This window comes from Alosa pseudoharengus, unplaced genomic scaffold (assembly GCF_046254945.1).
Source record: "Alosa pseudoharengus isolate Yale_2024_CS ecotype anadromous, Long Island Sound unplaced genomic scaffold, YU_APseudo_1.1 YU_APseudo_1.1_scf_23, whole genome shotgun sequence".
NCBI lineage: Eukaryota > Metazoa > Chordata > Actinopteri > Clupeiformes > Clupeidae > Alosa > Alosa pseudoharengus.
Window position 1 is genome coordinate 25,150,028 of NW_027468685.1, and position 16,239 is coordinate 25,166,266.

A 16,239-nucleotide genomic window follows, 5' to 3' on the forward strand; every position below is an offset into this window, starting at 1 on the left:
AATGCAGTAATGTAAGGCATTACCAATACAATTTCAGTAATATTTTACTCGGTACAATTGTCAGTAACTGAAGTTACTTTGCTTTTTAATCCAAAATTGAGAAATGCTCAATTGGCACCAGAGAAGATTATCCAAGAATTAAAAAAAGTCATCTATGCTGGTCCTGGAATTTGATTGCCTTGTTTAGATGACTAGAAAGGGAATTTGAGTTATCTCTGCCATTCATGCAACAGATCTAACATGGTTAGGCTATACTTCTTATTTCAAGCAGTGAGAATAACTAAAATGTTGATTTTACAGACAAAGATCGTAGCCATTATTCTCAAACTATTTGCATTAAGTCTACACCACTGTAAGTGGAAGGAAAGGCAACCAGCAATGATGAGAACCATTTAGTCAACATACAATTTCACTATGGCTATATTTTACTATATTGAGTTGTGAGTGCCCATACAGAAAAATCAAGGGAAAAAATATATTCACATATATGCAGCTACATCCAGCTTATATTTAAATAGATGGCTACAATATATTTAATACATATATAGTACAAGAATGTATATATGCAAGTATATGTGGGACCCAGCAATGTAACATATATGTGGATATCGTACATGAACATATATGGTGAATATATTCAATTAACTTACTTGCACACAGGCAGTGATGGGTGGGGTTTACAAAAAACCTTCAACTTCAAAATACGTCACTACCAACGTACTCTAAGGTCGTTGGATTAACGGTTAAAATGTTTGCAGCTTTTTTTTCACTACATAAGCATAACTAACAGCTACTACTAGTCCAAATGTAAAACGTTTGCTCTGGTTAAGTGGATTGGCGGGAGTATGAGGGCAAAACCAGTATTTTGCCGACTGACTGCATTAGTAGACCTAACGTTAATGAGAAAGACTTTTTCAACGGCTCTGGATGGGACAACATCTTGCTATAAACAAACATTATGTGGTGGAGTGGAGGAAGGCTCTTGGCCGGTTTTCGAGGCCATGGTGGTCAAAATTGCTGGTAAGTAGATCTTCATTGTATGCTGAATTGCTTTCATATAACATTTGCAGAAGTTAATGTCCGAATTAACAATGGTATTATTGGTGGAAGCTGGAAGCTAACCTTTACTACTTTCTGTAACATTAACGTTAGCATAAATTAGCCAGCGCTAGCTTTATTATTTTACACCTGAAAGGGGATTGAAAAATAAATTCACTGAGAAACGTTTGGACAATTAATGAAAACGACTTGTAATGACAGTGAAATACCAATTTAACCTGTCTCCCAGCCATATTTGGTAGTATATTTGCCTCTGTCATGTAGATTGATAGCTAGGCATAAATAGAAGCTAACGTTAACTTATGATTTGTCATGCAAGACAGAAAATGTAACGGTTAACATTACTAGCCTAAGGTGTAGACATTCTATGCACTGTGGTTTAGCTAGCTAGCTGCTATTGTTGCATCATGGACAACACTTAGACCTAACATTAGCTTTTAAAAATATCTTTTTTAGATAGGATGTAATGTGGTATGTGCTGGAGAGTATTAAAGTGGATGTGTAGAAATTGAAGACACAAGTACTGTGCTTAATTTCATGGAAATGACATTGCAAGTAATGTGTTTTTTTTTTTTTTTTCACTATCAAACTACTTTGTCATGCTTTGTGCACTGACATTCTTGCAAAACCATTCATACCCATGCTAAATTATGGAAATGTAAAAGTTGAATTGTATTGAAAAGGACCATGTATGGTCATGTAGTATATTTGAGCACTGAAACCCCTTTTTTTTTGATTTTAGAGAGGGAGGCAACACTCGAAAGCTACATCAAGGACACCGGAGGAAGGACCAGAAGACCTGAGACCAAGATGACCCAAGCCCAACCCGTAGTATGCTTCACTGACAAATGTTGATGTTGATGTTGATGCTTCATCATCACATAGACCAAAGGTAATCAAAAATTAATGTTTACTTATGAATATAACTTTTTTGTTAAAGGTCTATTTTCGAATGCAGAACATAACCTTTTGTTTCGGAGAATTTATACATTTGTTTGAGTAGTTTTGATGACAAGAAATTAGCTTCAAGCTACTGGGGACACAAAGTGAACTGAAATACCTTTCCAACCATATCTTTCTATGATGGTTGGTACAGCTTCCCTACAGTCTCAGATAGCAGTCTCAGATGGGAGACACTTCATGAGTGGGAATATCCCAGGACATTACATATTACGCGAGTATACCCTTTACCAACGCCACTCTCATTCATGCTGTATATTCTGTTCACTTGCAGGTTTCAGAGAAGGCTGGTAGAGCTCTCTATGTGTGAGCTGTGGGAGATAACCCAGAACTGACAACCACCTAAAGAAGAGGTGGCGATAATGGCTCTCCAAGAGGAGGTTGTGAGTCTGAAGGCTTTTATTCAACAAGGTTTGTGTTTTCATACAGATGTGAACTTTTACATTCAAATTTACATGTTTAACTTTAATGAAATAGCAGCTTCTTGGTTGTACAAGTTTAGTAAAAATTTGAAGATGAAACTAACTTTTCCTTTCAGTGTGTATCTGTGTGCTTCTCTCTTCTGTGTATATGATATATTAGTTGTGTTGTCTCATTCAAAAGTGTTAGGCTGTCTGTGTGGACTGCTTCACATTTTCGTCTCACCATCATAGATCTTTTCTGTGTTAGTAAACTGTAACTATTTGAGGTCCTAATTGATTGTGCTATTTTTTAGGAGGCACTTACAGGGAATGCCTGGACCCTGAGAGGACTAAGACGATAATTGGTGAGTTTATTTTATTTGTATGTCTTTCTCTCCAACTCACTTTGTATTTATCTCCAATTATCGTGATAACACAACAGTGTTTCTGCACTTTAGCATCTGTATTTGTGTCACTAATATTTTGCATGTTCTATTTGTATATGTTCTGTCTTATTCAGAGGCCACCCTGAAGCAGTTCCCAGGCCAGACACTCACTCCAGATTGCTGGGCCAGGCAATAAATGCCAAAGTGACAGAACTGAGGTTCCATAACAAAAACAAAGATTTTCAATAAAATAGAATAAAAGATAACAGAAGTGTTGTGTGTTTCTTCCTCTTTATACTGATACTATGGTTGATTTTAAGTAAACACAATAGTGAAATATTTATTGATCAATGCGGAAAATATCAAACCATAGTAGAATATGAACTATATTAGAGAAATATATGTCTGAAATATATAGATCATGTGATCAGAATCGTCATCAAGGGTCATGTGATCATGCTTCTTAGTGTCATATATTTAAATATATTTAATTATATGCATAAAATATAAGAAAGTGGCCAATATTGAATATTTACTTATATTTTGAAATATATTGATACATACATGGAAATATATGTATTTAACATAGATGTAAATATATTTATTTAACATAGATGTGCTTATACTGGAATATGTTCAAGCTGCATATATGTGAATATATTATTTTTCTGTATGGGTGACCTTTGGGGCCTACATTGTCCCATGAGCCAACTGCAACCATTATATTGTTCTTTTGTTAGCCTTAAGCCTAGCTCAGTCATTATGCCATACCACATCACCTCCTGCCGTGTAATGAGCTGCATTGAACACATGAAGATCTATTGAGAACACCAAATCCATATTTCCTGTTATTTTGGTGAAAGTAATGTAAACGTAGTGTAAAGCCTTACAATTCAAAGACAGTAATATTGTAATGTAACAAATTACTTTGAGATGACAGTAACAAGTAATAAACTAGATGTACCGCGTAGCGGTACAAAATATGACCGCCGCTCAGTCCTGCACATCCATTCCGCGAAAATAAATCATATTAATGAATTTGTCTCCATCTTCTACTCCATCCCCCACTCTTGAAACTTTTGTGTATGCTTGTTTGGAATGTGTGTTTGCACACATTCCGCACACAAAGTAGCCTACTGGCGCTGCAAAGGTGAATAGATTTGTTTCTGGGCCAAAAAATCTGTAACATTGTTATAAAACCTTTAAAATCTCTAAACAATCACAAGTAGGGCAGTTCATCATAGTCCATCCATTGCAACTGGACTGATGAAAGGTACACCTGTAGGCTACATTGTATTTGGGAAAAGCAGAAGGTAGCAGCATAATGTATTTATTTATTTATTATTAAACTAAAACAATCCCTGTCAGTTCCATGCAGTTTTCAACAGCTATCAAGAAGAGAGGTCATGTCATGGATTTTTGTGAATGTTTCTTCTTCTACATATGCATAGGTTTAGTCATCTAGTTCAAATTATATTCAGCTTTATTGTCAATGCACAAATTAAATACCAGTAGTCTAAAACAAAATGCCGTTTTACCCAGTGGTGCAAATAACTGTCCAAAAGGGCCTTCATGAAATGCGTTGCGATACTGTTCATGGGCATTTCTCAGATTTCGGGCCTATTTGGGTTACTGAAATTTTGAAAAATAAAATTCAAAATTTTACTAATTGGTATGCATCAAATTATTAGTCATTTTGATAGGAGTAACCTTGTGAGCTTGGTTGAGACCACAATATAAGGGAATTTATGATTTTTTGTCATTTTTCAGGTAAATGTCATTACCATCACATCATGTAATATGTACATTTTAAAGATGAAATGGTCAATCAATGATCAATTATGGTTTCACATGAAGTCTATTTTTATCTTGAACTTATTAGAATTGTTGAATATTACTTACAACATGAATTATAGTCGTTTAAGTATCTTATTTTTTGATTTTTTCACTCGACCCTGGCTTGGAATTTCATTTATTTGAAATAAATGCCATATATCATATCTGTTTTCATCCAGTGGCAATTTAGACTGTCCAACATTGTCAAAAATATCTAATTAATGTCATTTATTGTAATTTATACATAATCTATTGGCAAAAATATGCATGGTGATGGTGATGACATTGCAGTTCTGGTAATGACATTTGTTGCGGTGATGACAAATCACTGATCGTAATCTATTGCAATTAAATGTTTATAATTTAGAAACCCAAGTTGAACTGACTTTGTGAAAAAAAAAACTTATTTCTTTTAAAAAGAGTAAATGTATCTGCAAAAATGTCATCACCAACACAGTCGTCATTACCACTACATTTCAAGCTATAATGTGCTGGTAATGACTGTGCTGGTGATGACATTTATACCGAAAAACTACCCTGAGAAGCAAAAATGATCACCATGCAAGTGTAGCTAGCTTTCTACATGTAATGTACATCATTTAAACTATTAAAGTCATTTTAAAATTTCAGGAATATTCAAAAATACAGAAATACAATGCGTATGGTAATGACACATAATAAGTGTACATGCCCAAAACGAGGGATAAAGAGTAGATTTTCTTATGTTTCTGGACATCAAGGCATCAATCTTTCTGCTTGACACCCATGTATTCCACTGTGATAATAGGTGACCATGGTTACCAAATATTTTTTTGATGAAAAAAACAGTAGCAAAGTGCCTTTATGTAGAGTGTGCTGGTAATGACGGCTAAACCATGGGACAGGTAAACATTAAGCAAAATAAAGCAGGAAATGCATATATATGCATAATGTGTGCATGCAGTTCATAAGTTCAGATAACATTTAATTCATATGCATGATTTTTTAAATTAATTTTTGATAAATAATGTTTGAGATATGGCACAATATGTGAAAACTCTGGTTGCGGACAACACCAAAACACTGATATTGTACCATAAAACACCAATAAAATGTGTCTAAATCATGAGTAGGAGCAACCATTAAAAAAGTCTAGGCTTGTTTTTCTTTATACTAATTAGTGATGCTAAACATTATTAGATTTAATGTGTTTTTAATAGAATTACACCCTGTGGACAGAAATAGGCCCCAATTCTGGGAAATACCCTCATACACATTTTAACGGGCAAAGTTGAAGAGCTACTCTCCGTTATTGTTTGTGCAAATAATATGCTGATTCATGTTCCCTTGCATTTTGCAACCATGAGGTCCATGGTTAAGCTCAATCTTTTGACGCAATCTTTTGATTTTCACCCAGCCTAGTCCATGGTAGGTGCCCGATAGAAATATTGTTTAATTTTGCGATTGAGATATCCACGCACTGGCGCCCCCCCTGCGACGTGTTCGCCCCCCGGATTTAGAGCTATTCTAAATGCAAAAATGCATAGACATTGCATGACAAAACCGTGACTGTTAACAAACTATAAGCTATATAAGGTAGGCCCTATGCTAGGCCTATTACACAACACAAATTGTCACCAGGCTATGCTGGCGACCCAAAAAAAATCTCCGTTGGAACCAATGGCTTACACCTTACAGTATCAAGCTGCCACCTCTTGGCGAAAAGTTAATAGTTTTGCATATCAGTAGTAATACATTTCACGTAGCTGTGAATCACGGAAAGGGCGAATGAAGTGGACACTTCTAAATGGAACCCAACCCACTGTACAGTAACTCAAGGTCTGTGGCTAAAGCAGCCATAATGAAAGCGTTATCATTGTTTGGATACTTCACACACACGTGTTTTTTAATCGCATAGACTACAACTACCAAGCTGGAATCAAAGCACATCGACTCCCCTCTCACACCCTAAACACGCACTTCGAACAAACAAAAAGCGCCTCAGTCTCACGGAATAGCCATAGGCAAAACTGTATCTGACCGGTGTAACGTTGGTACTAAATCATCCATCGCAAAGAATGATTTTTGTAGCACGTGCAACAAATATGTGTAGGTACAGCCCTGCCCTGAATACATCTCAACGTGCGCTCTAAAACATCTGGTTTAAATGGAGATGTAGATCATCACGGGATCATAGACAGGTTATCTTTCAGGTAGCCTAGGCCTATATATTTTCCATTAAAAAACCATCACGTAGCGAACGTGTTGTGGCTAACTCACTTAGCTCCTGTTAGTAGCCTAGGTTATGGTCATAAGCAAATGAGATGACAGTCGAAAGATACAATTAGTGCTGTTATCGATTTGCTTGGTAGCCTATAAACGCATTTATGGTTTTCTACAAATACATCAATAATCAAATTGGCCTCCATCACTCAACCATGCTAACGGTAACATTATTTTACCTACGTTCTGCTATTGATAGGATTAACGTAGCCTACCTGCAGTAAAAAACAAGCATGTCCGATAAACATTCTCAGATTTATTTCGGCTTCAAGAGGAAATGGGAATTACATTTCATGCAGAAATCATCCTACCCTTAGACGTTCTCTGCGGTAAACTACTGTAGCCTACAGTCTTGTCCTTGTAGGAAGCATAGCAGCTAGTGTCTTTCTAACCCACTTTAGATTAACTTCCAACAAAATTACGTCTCACTGCAACGATGCGCCATCTAGTGGACAAACGACTACTTATCGCCAATACTGGAAATGCAGCCATGATGATGATGATGAATATTTATTTTGGCTTTCTTTTAATCCTACTGAATTTGTAATTATGTATCAGCCGTTCTAATACCGATAGTATGTGGGTGCCTGTGTGTGTGTGTGCATGTGTATATGTGTGCACCACCATCTACAGGCCAATGAGTGTAGAGTCACTAAATGTACACATAACTTAATTTTTTAGACCCCCCCATGGATGAAATTCTACGAAACTTGGCATACCCCCAGAGAATGTCAGGTTAATCATACACATACAATTTGGTGCAGTTCTGAACGTCTTTACTGAAGAGAGGGGCGATTAAAGCAGAATGATATTGCATTTTCATTTTTTACCGGGGGGGGTGCAAATCACAAATGAGTGATTATGGGCTAAGTTGATGTGGGCCCTTGAGACCAACATACCATAAACATTTCTTCATCCTCGGTGCCACGGTTCAGGTAGTTATTTAGGAAAAACTGCATTTTTTGGGTTTCGGGGGGCCCAGCGCGGAGGGGGAGTGGCCCCCGGGGACCAAACGAAATTTTTCCGTAAAAGTCTAGTGGGGCTACATACCCACCAAATTTCATGTGCCCCGGTGTTTCGGTGCCCCGTGTATCGTTGACCAAAATTTCCGGAAGTAGATGACGAAAAAAAAAAAAAAAAAACTTTGACAATCCCTATATGACCGCTTCGCTAGCGGCGGTCATAATAATGCATTACGCTTTTGAAGTAACTTTTGCCCAACACTGCACATTGAATTAATCTAACAACTCTTATATGTACTGTATAACAGAAAATAATCTTATTACCCAAGACTTCACTGAATTTCTGTTTTATTTGAAGAATGTTTAAAAGCTAGAACATGAAATGAATGAAAACACTTTTGGCTGAGAGAACAGCTATCTGTAGCTAACTGAGTGTGATGCGTTTCACAAGTTAGCTTTGCTACTAATTTGACAGCCTTTCCTCATGAACCTATATAACATTGAGCCTACTAAGTTAAGCTATTAGCTCATAATAATTTTCGAATTAGTAGGCTATTGAAATGTTGTGGTAGGCTATAAATCAGGCATCATGTTATTTCTAATTTTGTGTTAATGCTGTTTTAGCACTGATAATCGCGGATTCGCGGTGGTATTGAAGTGTTTTGTTAGCCTAGAAATCTAGACGCACCCTAGCTGCGGCAATGATATAGGATGGCCCGCCAGGCTAGTGTTTTGTAACCTTCAGGAGTTAATTTCATTTGTAGACTATTGCTTTCACATTGGGCTCACCTTTCTTGGGAAAGAAGGCTGTTAACACTTGTTTTCCCTCATTTCTTTTTTTCTCCCTTTCTTGCCTCTCTTTTTTTTTCTGGGAACCGGATTTAGCTTTCTTAGACTTAGACATCTTCACACCGTGACCATCTGCATTGCCGCTTCGGCAGAATTAACGTTACTTCAAAAATGCGCCTAGCAGGGGAAGGCGGACTGAACCATTTCGTGCAAGGGAGAGGGTGCCTGCCCTCAAACAATGTTGGCTTGGACACAATTTAATACATCAATCAACTGATGCATTTACCCGAAATATTTGCATCTATATTAGTTAATAACATTTATTAAGATCTTTAAATTAAGGAAATAATTTTATTATTAAGGAAAATAAAATTCAACTCCTTAGGGGCCCTCCCCCCACTTGGGGCCCGGGTAATTTATTCCCACTTGTCCCCCCACTACGACGCCCTTGCGCCTCTGTATCTATATCTAGCACCAATTGGCTGGACTGCTGTTGAATTAGATTAGTCACTTTAAGGGAGGTGAATATTTATGCAACCACTTATTCTACATATATTATATATTTTTAGTTAATTGACATTACCTTGTAGAATCTGTTTTCACTTTGACATAAAAGAGTGCATTTTTGTAAAATCAGTTTATTTTTTTAACTTCACTTTTCTGGCGCTCCATAGGCTACTATATACTGTACATGTGTTCATCTATCTAAATGTATTCAAACAAATCAATAGATAATACATCAATAAATGAAAGCCGTTCATATTTTAAATGGCAGCTTGTGAGGTAGCCTACTGTCCCTCACTAATACACACCTTTATGAAGTTTCCATACAATTATGCATGTTGTCACTTAAGTACTGAACCACTAGATGTCACTACAACACTGTTTTAACTCTGTCTCAACATTGATACTTTCTGAATGCTGCCACAATGTTGGTGGTAATTGTTTGATGCTGCAAGAAGGCAGGCTACACTATATGGACAAAAGTATTGGGACACACAGTGATTACAACCACAGGAACTTTTGATGCCCCATTCTAATATCTATTGGCATAGGATTTACCAGCTCGAACAATTCTGGGAAGGCCTTTCACAAGATTTTGGAATCTGTGGGATTTTTGTTTGCCCATTAATCCAAAAGAGGATTTGTGAGGTCAGACACCGATTTTGGAGGAGAATTAGCCTTACGTTAGTTGACAAAATTGCCAATAGTGGCTATATTTGTTATTGTTGTTTTATTGAGTGTTATTATATAAGGAGTGTTATTTTTTTTAAGGCAGGCCTGTTGCCAACATTCCTGTGACCCTTGTTGATCTAAAGTGCATTTTACTCCGGATAATTCCTTTAAGGCTGCTCTTCTTGGGAATGGGAATGATTGTGGAGTGTTTCCATGACTGTGGGACATTGGAAGTAGATAGAGACCTCTGGAATATCTGCTGGAAAACTCCTCCAAGTTGCTCAGTATTTCAGTGTGTAACCGCAGATGTGATCTGGACCAGGAGCTTTCTTGATCTGTCCCCTCTTCAGACATTCCACCACAGACTCAACAGTGATGGTGATGGGGTCACTCGGGGTCAAGCTACTGATGATATCCGCCAACTGAGACTGGTGATCTTTCTCAAACCTGGTGTAAAAAGAGTTAAGCTCATTTAAGCTTTTATCCTTCCTTCACTGTGTCTTGTATTACCCTTCTCATTAAATTTGATGTGTAAGGGACAAGCCATAGTCAACACAATGTACAGTATGGAAATGTGAGTGCATTGAGCTATGGAAGGATGCCATGATGCGTACTTCCGCAGGAAAGTGTTTTGTCCAATTTTTTGTAACGTGGTGCAACAATGCATTTCATACCATGTATGTCTGATGGGAGTTCCTCGTCCGTGTAGTTTGCGAAAACTATGAAAGGCACTTCAAAACATGCCTTGTCAACTGTGTTCACATAGCTTGCGTAGACTATGAATCAGGCCTAACATTTGTTAAGTCATCTTGATTTCAACCAATAAGGAACATATTCTGGACATAATGGTGGAAATGAAGAAGACTAATCATAACTCACCATGTTTGTATTTGCTTTTATTGTTGACTTCACGCGTGTGTATGTACTAGGGGATATAAGCAAATGAGATTAACGCTCACATATTCTGTTCAATTTATCACTTTCAGTAAATTGCCGACATACTTTATTGATGTGTCAATGTAATCCTGTATGTTATTTAAGGCCTCCACAAAATACAAACTTTGGACAACAATAAACTGCATGGAGACATTTTCATGTGTTTCAGAAATTGTGTTTCTTTGTGGGACACATAGAGCACATAACAAAGTACATTGTTACAGATGTCCATGTTGTAGTAAATAAAGTGCAAATATAATAAGAAATATAAAATGCAGTAATTTTGCCAGAACTTCTTACTGTCTGACACGGTGTGTGGTGAAGACATTTAACAGCCATTCCAGATCCAGGGGCTTGAAAGCAACCAGCACCAGGTGAGTAGAGTTGTCGACATCAACAGCACTTTCAGGATAAATGATGCGATGAGTAGTTTTTGATCCCACATCCTGCTCGAAGCCTTTGGTAGGACCTTTATTTATCCTACATGTACAATGATATGTGAAGAGAATTCAAGAGGAAAAGCTTTTTTCTCTGGCTGTAATGGATTAGGGTTAGGGTTAAAAAAGTTGGACACAGTCATGACTTATTAAAAGACAGCTGATGGGAAATAAAAAGCTACTCTTATGAGCCATAATCGGCTACTTGGCTATTGATATCATTCCACTCACTCACATTGATGTTATTCACTCACTTTAAGACATTGCTCTAATTTTAATGAGGCACAATGTGGCAAATAACGAGCTAAGTTCAGCACACATGGACTAAAGCTAATTTAATGGGCAGTGGAATTGATTTAATAGGAAGTCATGATTCATGAAATCTGATCAAAACTAAATATCAGCATTCTGTAAAGACAAAACGGTTTGTTTGACATTTATTTGATACACCTGTTCAGTTAGGCCCGTTTCACACCGGGAACTGTTTTGAATGGAAGCGCTTCCAACACACTTGCGTGTGGTGTGAAAAATAGGCGTGAGTCCTATTCCTAGCAGGCGCTCGTTTAAATACGGAATTCTAAGAAAAAGCCAAACATTCTAAGAAAGAGCCAAGCGGCTTTACCTTTACTGCCACTTGAGGGCAGTATTTAGCCGCTTATGACTTGGTTTAAAGTAGACCACTGTACACAAAGGTGCAAGTGGAAATATCAAGACGTTTAGTGCAACATTTACACACTAAAATGGAAATGATCTCACTGTTAGCCAAACCCTTGACTCAAGGAGAAACACATAAGCCCAGATTTTCTCAACCAAGCTCAATGTCAGCCCCCTTTGTGTAAAACATTCAAAATGCTAACAGATTTTTAGTCATAGAAGACAAAATCACATCTGGTGAGTGTAAAGATAGACCATGTTTTAACTGTAAACACACACACACACACACACACACACACACACACAAAAACAGTCCTAAGCAGATCTATTGAGTGATGTGAGTAGGCCTATGTTGGCTTGTTTTGACCAATTGCAAGTTTTTGACATTATGTTCAATATTGTGAAATAGTGTTTTGTTCCTTGAGTGTAGACTTTTGCTAATTGTGGGATATATTTTGTTGTTTTTGTCTTGAAATCCATCTTTTTATCACCTCAGGATGGATGAAATCATTGACTTCCTCAGAGAGAGAAATGTCCCGGGAGACATAATAGAGACCATGGAGCGTGAGAAGGTTTGTAACAGAATATTTAAATTTTTTAATCAAACTAAACTTCTTTATTTTCAGTACATTAACGATGGAACATTTCTCCTGATGCACAGCTGAGAGCCTTCTTGCCATCTTATGGTGATCGTTTGGCGCTGCTGGGATTTTGTAGGAGAAATGCGAACAGCACCAGAAAAGAAACACTTTTTCAACGCTTAAGCAACAAGTTGAAGAAGAGAAAAAAAGATGAAGAGGAGAGAGGAGAGAGAGAGAGAAATCCACCAACTAAGAACGCACGTAAAACAATGAGAAAGGTTGAGTTGGGTTGGATGAACTATGACGACACATGTGGCATCTTCAAGCAAGTGAGAACAAAGCGTGGTGGGGGGACAAGAAGAATGGATGTGTCTAAAGATGCTGTTAAGAAGGATTTGATCAAAATAGCCATGGACCTTTTCTTCCCTTCTGGAAGAAATGCTGAGGGGTACATTGCAGATTTTCATTTTGATTTGAAGGATTACAAACAGATGACAGTAAATGATAGTGTAACAGTTGGGCAGTTGTATGATGATACAGGACTCACATTGCTCAGGTTTTACATCAGTACACAGAAAAAAACAGATGGTGAACCCAATCCGAGTGAAGATCAGGAGAGAATTGAACAGGAGCCCACTCCCTCTTTAGGAACTGCTGCAATTCCTCACACCAGTCAAGAAGATATCGTTTTTGAAGATGCTGAAGTCGAGGTTATAGCTGATGCTGATACAGTTGTTGATGTCGAGATTGATATGGAACATTGTATACATATCTTCAGGAACCATCTCTGATCATGTTGAACAAGGCATGCCAGTGGAGAGAAAACATGTGTTATTGATCATCCACAGAGGGCAGGTTCTTAAACAGCTTATTGGGCATTTTTATAATGACCAAATCATGAGCGCTGATGTACAAATCCAGTTTGTTCTTCCAGATGGAACACATGAGAAAGGGCTTGACTCAGGAGGGGTTGTTAGAGATTGTCTGTCTGAGTTCTGGGGTGAGTTTTTGGACCAATGCACAACTGAAAATGAAGTGAAAGTGCCTTTTCTTCGCCATGACTGGCCAAATGGAGTGGGAGAGTGTTGGCCGTATACTTGCTTTTGGATGGGAAAGAGAGCGGTATCTCCCAGTGAAGATTGCCCCTACTATAATAGAGCAAGCTGCCTTCGGATTTACAAGGAGCAGTGTTTTGGAAGACTTTATGAAATACTTGCCTCCTTCTGATCGATCATTAATTGACTCTTGGCGCTCAAATATGATTGAGGATATAGAGGAGTTAATTGAAGTCCTTGGTACCTACGACTGTAGGAAGCTACCAACAGCTGAGAATGCAAATGCCGCCCTCCAAGAACTGGCACACAAAACTCTTATTCAAGAGCCTGCCTATGTGATTGAACAGTGGATGAAGCCTCTCGGCAGAGTTAAGGACAGCCTGGGGGACCTCACCCCAGTTTATGAAGCACTTCAACCAACAGCAAAAAAAGTGCTGAAGTCATTGTACCTTCCAGACACCTGACATCCTATCTAAAGAATGCTGATACACTCCATCTGTGTAACTTCCTCCGATTCTGCACCGGCTCAGATTTATTTCTGGGGAAGACAATAACCATTACCTTCAACCAACTCCAAGGACTTCAGCGACGTCCTGTAGCACACACATGTGGCTGTGTGCTTGAACTGTCTGTTCATTATGACAATTACCCGGACTTCAGTTCAGAAATGAACAAAGTTCTAGAATCCAACGTGTGAGTTATGGATAGTGTGACACTGAAGCACCGTGTTTCTGTAAAATCTGAGAGGTTTTACACTGTGATGTACTAATATGTTCTTGATATCCATTTCTGTGCTGTTAACAATCCCCATGCATTAAGTTTCAAAATGTGTTTAAATTGTTCTACATGATTTCATAACAGGCCAAATACAAAATACATGTTACAAATATTGCCTAGATATCGGTAAATATTAAAATCAGAGGATATACAGCTGACTAAGTTTGTGAAAGGAGCCTTAATGATCACAAAATGAAGCATGCATCTAGGCTATTTGAGTTTCTTAAAGCTGACTCTGAGCTGTGCTTTGTTCAATACATGATTTATAACAGGCCAAATATAAAATAAATGTTAAATATAGCCTAGATAGCTGTAAATATGAGATGATCAGATGATTTAAAGGTTCTATGTCTAGGCCTATGTCATGTTTCATGTTTTTGTAATGTTTAATACAGTGATGCAAGACTACTGCTGTGAATAGGCTAAATACAACTTTGATCATTTTTATAGCCTACTACTGTATAATTAACTTTTGGCCTTGGTGCCCTGACATGTGGCCTTTGTGCCCCCCACCAAATATGCCCAACTGAAGGCCAAGTGGCCTTGCCCCTAAAATGGTGAAATTCCAAGCCTGGTTCTAAGTCAAACGGAGGGGTGTCCTTGAAAGACTTCCCTTTTAAATGTGCTAGGCTATATAAATAAACTTGACTGCTTATTTTTTCTCTCATAATATGCATGAGAACTGATCACTTCCACAGTCAATGTATGTAAGACTCAGGGCTCTCAAGTGTCATGCATTGAGCGTGCGTGACAGTCACTCATTTCGGTCTTTAGTCACTCACTCCCGCCACACATTGTATTTCTCAGGCAGAACAAATATTTATGATATATTTAATATGCTGCAGCGCCCAAATGTCTATGGCTGCGCAGGCATCAAGCGCGTCTCCCTGGAGTTCTTAGACGATTCTGCCACTTATCAGCCAATCAAAAAAAGAAAGGGCCTACACATTAGCCAATCAGAAAATAGCACTACTGTATCTGGGCAGAATCTGCGTGATTCTGCTACCAAAAATTTCGTTCACCCACTGGAGCTTCGCGCATCACTCGAGCATCACTCGAGCATAGGCCTAGGCTAAGTCACCTTTTAATGTTACAACAAATTCACAAATTGTTTGACACAAACAATGACAACTTGACTGCTGTTAGAGAATGATTCACAGATCATTTGCATCAGTTGTTCATGAGTGTCTGAACTTATCCAATAGTTACAGCCTGTTCACCGACAACACCTGCTCAGAACAGGCCTAGTCATATTTTCGTTATAACACGACAGTGTTGGGGGTAACGCGTTACTTGTAACGCGTTACCCCCAACACTGTCGTGTGTAGGCCTACTCTTATTAGTTTATGCCCGAGGCATAAGCGAACTAAGCGGCTGCTTGGGGCCCCCTGTGTGTGTAAGCTACATGTGTTTGATTCTTGGAGGTACGCGCATTATTTTGAAGGTTGTGTGCCTACCTGTTAAGCACTTTGTTAGGCCTGCACTTGTAAAGTTGATTTAGGCTATTAATAGTGTGATGCACTGTTCTTTTGTGCGCAGCCTAATACGGTAAGCTACATTCTTATGTTAAAATGAAAAGAGGAGGAAACGACAGGAGAAGGAAACGACATCGGACAAGGATGTTTACTGTTTTTTTATTTTTGTTTTTATTAGGTTATTACTCTGCCTATTGCCGGTATATGCTATTCATGGAAGCTGTTCTAAATCTCAAAGGATGAATGCCTGTTAAATAAAACGTGCAATATGCTGACTGTCTTTCCTGTCATTATCCTACAGTTAGGTTCATGATTGATTCATAAACAGTCAGCACTGTCGGTGCATCTAAAGGAGGATGTGTGTTGCTGCTGCAGGCGGAGACGCACCCCAAACACGTTTTAATTGTTGGTAACGCACGAGTACTTTTAATTGATAGTAACGTAGTAACGTAACTAACTACTTTCAAAAGTAACGATACCCAACACTGTCACA

The 16,239-nt window shown here is 38.1% G+C and overlaps 1 long non-coding RNA gene across 1 annotated transcript; it reads left to right on the forward strand.

Annotated features, from left to right (window-relative positions):
• The first annotated feature begins 1,645 nt into the window (after positions 1-1,645).
• Positions 1,646-3,267, forward strand: LOC143140212 (uncharacterized). The gene is made up of 4 exons (XR_012990581.1): positions 1,646-1,951; positions 2,294-2,430; positions 2,735-2,785; positions 2,941-3,267. It is a non-coding gene; the product is annotated as an uncharacterized LOC143140212 (long non-coding RNA).
• The last annotated feature ends 12,972 nt before the right edge of the window (positions 3,268-16,239 follow it).